Below are 6,209 nucleotides of genomic sequence, written 5' to 3' on the forward strand. Positions count from 1 at the left end.
AGCATAGAGAAACACCAAAGTAGGTACACAGTTGAGTAGTTTTCACAAGAAATAACATCTATATCTACAGTTTAAAACAATGAGTTATTTGCTCACACGTTGCAATGTTGGTGGATCATCTGGCTGGTATTTCTGCTGGTCTTGTCTTTCGTCTTGCTTATAGTTTTAGGTATCTGGTAGCTTAACTGGGGCTGGATGACCCACGAAAGTCTCACTCACATTTCTGGTGGTTAGTTGTGGCTGCTGTTTGGATGACTTATTCTTCTTTTATTGGCCCAGCCAGCAGGTTAGCCTGTAGGAGAATATAGCAGTAACAGCATTCTAGAAGCAAATCCTGATGCTTAGTTGCTCATTAATTTTCTACTTGCCTCGTTTTTTTTTTTTTTTTTTTTTTTTTTTTTGTCATTGGCCAAGCCAAATCACATGGCCAAAACCTTAGTCAATGTGTAAAAGTATAGATACAGGAAGGTATGACTCATTGGGGGCATCCATTAAATTAATAATCTACTATAATACCTCAGGATACATAAGACTGGTATATATGTAAAAAATGGTTTATTTTTCATATTTTTGTTCTGGTTTCATATACTTAATTTTTTTAGACTTACAGAAGAAAGGAAAACAAAAACCATAAAAAAAGAGTAAGGAGCGTCCCTATATGCTTCTCACCCACTTCCTGTAATGTTGACATTTATTTAGCCACAATACAATTAACAGAACTAAGAATTAAATATGAGTGCATATTAGTAACTAAAATGCATTCTTTATTCAGTATTCACTAACGCATATAGTAATACATTTTTCTCTTTCAGGATCCAATCCAGCATTCCATATTATTGCTTCCACCTCGTTTTCTCCAACTTGTGGCAGTTTCTGAATCTTTCCCTGCCTTTCACGACCTTCACACTTTTGGAGAAAACTAGTCTGTTGTTTTGTACAATTTAGATTTGTCTGATGCATTTTCATCGTTAGAGTAAGCATATGCCTTTTTGGCAGGAACACAGAAGTGATGTGCCTTTCTTAGTGTGTCCAATAGGAGTTACTCGATGTCAATAAGCAGTGATGCATTGACCTTAACCTTGATCACTTGGTCAAGTTGGTGTCTTCTGGGTTTCTCCATGGAAAAAAAATACCTCTCTCCTTTAGTACATGCTTGAAATCAACTGAATTTCCAAGGACAAAGGAAAAACGAGTTAAAAATATCTTTAGTTTAATTTTACTAAACACTTTTCAACTTAATTTCTTAATGTAGTCTCACAATATGCAGGCGAATGTAACCTACTTTCCCCAAATATCTTTCTATTTCTATTTTGGAATATTGTCTTACAATAATTTTTATTTGACAATTTCCACTAGAAGTAGATCGTCCCTCATCTTAAATTTTAATACTTTTTTCTTCCCTATCACTAAGACTTTACATAATTAGGTTTCTGCTCTACATATTCTTAAACATCTATTAACATACTATCAAAGATCATCCAATTAAATAGTATAAGGCATTTATTTATGATAAATATGACTCTACAGATTAGTTATATGAAAGACCCTTGCAACAGTGTTCGATAGTGACTTATCCAAACAACCTTTATATGTCTTTTGACATTTTGCATTTAGGCACGTTTGTCTTGCAAGCACAGGCAAGGACTGTTGTTTTGTTTCATTTTTTTTTTTCTCTTTTCATACAGTATATATTTTATTAGTTTGTACTAATACATTCTCATATTACAAAGGCAATTTAATGGAAGAATCTTCCTTTTGATATTTGAATCGTCTGAAATAACACAAACAGAACTATACATTTGCGTAACAAAAAGACAAGTTAAACAACAACAAAAAATTTTCCTTTCTCACAGGTGGACATTGAAGTGGACCTAATTCGGTTTTCCTTTTAAAAGCCCTTGCAAACAAAAGTAGTTTAAAACCTATTTAAAATGAATAAAAAATTGATTTACTAAACTACTGGTCTCCAGCACCATTTTCTGTTTTCTGTTGTTTGGATGCAGGTTTTTCTTTGTCTGTTTCTTCTCTTGCTCTTTTCACAGGTCCAGTTGCACCATTTTCATCATGTTCATCATCACTAGCAAATTTCGTTTTCTTGCCCTGAAACTGTACTTTTCCTTTACCAAACCCAGCCTGGGCAGCTTTATTACCCTTTCCTTTTCCTTTAAATCTACGACCTTTTGACTTCCATTTGTTTAGGGATTCTTGTTGGTCTTCTATTATTTTTTTCAGTGCTTCTTTTTCCACCTCTCCTTCTAGTACTTCCCAAGTCACTTCTTTGTTCCTTAATTGTAGGTTACCATTATTTGCATCTTTGGCTTTACCCAAAGCTTCCTTGGCTTTTTCTTTAAATAGAATTATCCCCTCTTTTGCTCCTCTGACGAAGTCTATCCATTTTATTTCACCATGATTTGAGAAAAGTATGTGTAAATCTTCTCTACAGGTCTGATCATCTAAATCACCTGAAAATTTCAGCAAGCATCCAATCTTTTCTTCTAGAGATTTCATTTCAGCATCTTTTTCTAACTTTTGTTTTGCTTCTTGCTCTTGTTTAGCTCTTAATTTAGCTTCCACTTTGTTTTGTTTTCTTTCTTCATTTTTTTTGGCAAAGTAATCATCCTTGAAAAGTATTAGCAGGTCTGTTTCTTTGTACTTCTGGTCAGGGGTCTCTACAAACTTCTTAGCAGATTCAATACTATCAAACACAACAAAAATTGATCCCTTAAATGCTTTATGCAATGTTCTTCTCATCTGAATGTTTAGTACTTGACCTTTATCTTCTAACCATTCTTTTATGTCATCAAGAGTTGCATCAGTTGGGAAGCCTTTAATATAAACAGATCTGTTTTTTACATCATTTTTATACTCATCAGTCACTTCAGGTAGGGGTTTGCTTGGAGACCTTCTGATTTTAGTTTTATCTTCACTGATTTCCATGAGTTCTGCCTTGGATTTGCTCAGTGCTTCCACAATTACATTAAAGTCTGTTGTTAGACGGTTCAACCTCAATTTGATGACAGATTTTGGCCTCCAGGGCAGCCATCTTTTCATTATCACCATTTTCAGCCATTGTGGCTATCTTTAAGGTTCCGGCCCACAGAGCCGCGCCACAGGCTCACACACAGCAACAGCAACGACTCCACTTCCCAGCTCCGCCGGCCGGCCTAAAGCGCTCCGTTTTGTTTCATTTTGTTTTTCAGTTCTGGACTATCTTTTCAAGCTTTATTTATTTATTTATTTATTTATTTATTTATTTATTTATTTATTTTGTAATAAGTTTGGCAGATAGAAATAGTGTTTCTCTCTGGAGCAATGTTCAGGCTTGCTTACTGACCTTTTATAACATATTTATATTCTGAGCTCAGAGTTCCTCTCCTGTAATGCAATTCACTGTATGTTCAGATGTCATTTGACTCTGTTTGCATTTCCCAGTAGGAAGTCGGACACAGCCTGCTGGGCGCAGTGGCTCATGCCTGTAATTCCAGCACTTTTAGGGGCTGAGGCGGATGGATCACCTGAGGTCGGGAGTTAAACACCAGCCTGACCAACATGGAGAAACCCCGTCTCTACTAAAAATACAAAATTACCCGGGTGTGGTGGCACATGCCTGTAATCCCAGCTACTCGGGAGGCTGAGGCAAGAGAGTCGCTTGAACCCGGGAGGCGGAGATTGCGATGACCTGAGATCATGCCATTGCACTCCAGCCTGGGCAACAAGAGCAAAACTCCGTCTCAAAAAAAAAAAAAAAGAAGAAGTTGGACACGGTGAAATGGTACAAGCAGAAGCTAACTCACATGCTACTGCTATTGCTGTGAGTAAGAGTCCTTTATTTGTGACCCAGGGATGTCATGGCTTCCAGAAATGTAAAATCTCAAACTCTGCACAAGCCTTGAGCTGCCTGTTAGTCTTTTTTTTTTTTTTTTTTTTTTGAGATGGAGTCTCGCTCTGCCACCCAGGCTGGAGTGCAGTGGCTGGATCTCAGCTCACTGCAAGCTCCGCCTCCCGGGTTCACGCCATTCTCCTGCCTCAGCCTCCCGAGTAGCTGGGACTACAGGCGCCCGCCACCTCCCCCGGCTAGTTTTTTGTATTTTTTAGTAGAGACGGGGTTTCACCGTGTTAGCCAGGATGGTCTCGATCTCCTGACCTCGTGATCCGCCCGTCTCGGCCTCCCAAAGTGCTGGGATTACAGGCTTGAGCCACCGCGCCCGGCCTGTTAGTCTTTTCTCTCCGTCTCCTTGGAGCCTGTCAAGCTGAAGAAGGACATACACAGAGGAGATTAATGCCAACTGGAAGTGCCAAATTCTGGAGGAAACAGGTTAAAATAATTTTGTGGTATATTTAAAAAAAGGAAGCATTTGGATTCAGTGGAAAAACAAAGACTTCTTGAAATTATATACTTTCAAGCAGAAAACAGTAAAAATCTAGCTTTTTTCCTATATGTTATTTTATTCTGTAAGAGATGATATAGCACATTTTATTTTAATTAGTTTTTAAAAATTTCCTTAATATAAAAAACTAAATAATAAAATTTTGATACTGGAAAGAGTTACTGAAACATATCATTCTCTCTCAACTCCTTATCCTTTTAGCAATAAACACTGCTGATGATGCAGTATTTTCCTGTGCATAAAAATTCATATAAGCATATCTGAATATCGACAATTTTTAGTTAACATTCTTATGTAACTGTGTCCATGCTTCATAAGCTTATTATGTTTTCTTCCCGACTTAATATCTTGGAGACATTTGTGTTACTATATTTGGAGCTACCTATTGTTAAAATTGCTGCTAACATTGTTCAGTGTATTTAACTATTCCCCATCTTATGCATTCACATCTGTGCACACACAAACACACATGAATGCATTTGATAGATGATACTGTGTGAATTAATTTGTAAGCAACCTGCTCATTTAATCCTTTCATTTGTTTTTCTGATTCAATATAAAACAGTATTACTTTCCAAATTCTCTATTAATTATAATTTATTAATACATTTTTCTCACTTTTTCACTACCATGAGCAATGCTAAAATGATAATCTTTGATCAGATATTTAGTTGCAGATATTCAAGAGCACCTAGAGAAAATAATCCCAGCAATAGAATTTCTTGTTCAAAACACTGGTATTTTAAAATCACATTGTAGGTAATAATTTTATTTATTCTTTTAATAAAGTTATTCTTTGAATTAATTTTTGCCTTAATTTAATGACCAAAATATCCTGTATAATATGGAATGAAAGTAGATTTGGGGGCATCTTGATTAGTTCCTGTTTTTAAATGTAATATTGTGTTATTTTCTATTTAGAATAATGCTTACTCAAATTTGATTTTCTAAGTATCATTTTTATCAAATTAAGAAGACTTCATGATTTGCCTAGATTTTCTTGAATTTTGTCCCAAATTAAAGTTGACATTTACTAAATCGTTGTGCATTTATGTAGACAATTATACAGGTTTCAGTTTTAGTTTTGCTCGTGTAAAATCATCCTTGAATTTCTCAGATAAATTCAACATGATTTTTTAATATATATACAGTATTATATTTTTGTTTTAGAATTGTCTATGTATATGCTTGGATTGATGTACTACTTTATCTTATTGTAATCACTGATTTGGCGTAACTACTACACCAAAGTCTTCAGCTTAGTTGGGACGTATTTCCCCTTTTTCTAGTATCTGAAGGTTTCGTATGCCTTTGCAATAGTCTCTTCTTTGGAAAATTTAGAATAATTTAATTGTAAAATAGTAAAAATAAAACAAATGAAATATAAAAGCAAATTCAATTTGATCATAAAACACAGAAAGATAAGGAAAAAATGAAATATACTATATTGTTAAGTTTTTAAAAAGATGATTATAAAGGGCTTATGAATTATATTAAAATTGTAGGTACGTGTATTGTATAAGAAGAGACATAAACTGTAACATCTCATAATCCTGTATTGAAGTCATGAACTCCAGTTCTTTTTGTGACTTATTACATTATTAGCCTCTAAGACTTGATTTTCTTATTGATTCAATAATATTAGCTTTAAGGTCATTGTGAAGTTAAAATGAAACAACCTTTGTAGAACAAATGTCACAGTTCTTGGCACACAGGATACACTCAGTAAATGTCGACTTTTTCTTCTATTATATATATTTTTTCATTACCAAAGTCTGAATTAATGCTGTCTTTAGGCTCAGAAGATGCTATTCATTAGTT

The 6,209-nt window shown here is 34.8% G+C and overlaps 1 pseudogene across 1 annotated transcript; it reads right to left on the reverse strand.

Annotated features, from left to right (window-relative positions):
- Positions 1-1,671: 1,671 nt before the first annotated feature.
- Positions 1,672-3,168, reverse strand: LOC104657544 (annotated as a pseudogene). Its single transcript, XR_747303.2, has one exon. The product of XR_747303.2 is annotated as a lupus La protein pseudogene (transcript).
- Between the last annotated feature and the right edge of the window lie 3,041 nt (positions 3,169-6,209).

Source organism: Rhinopithecus roxellana, chromosome 17 (assembly GCF_007565055.1).
Source record: "Rhinopithecus roxellana isolate Shanxi Qingling chromosome 17, ASM756505v1, whole genome shotgun sequence".
Lineage (NCBI taxonomy): Eukaryota > Metazoa > Chordata > Mammalia > Primates > Cercopithecidae > Rhinopithecus > Rhinopithecus roxellana.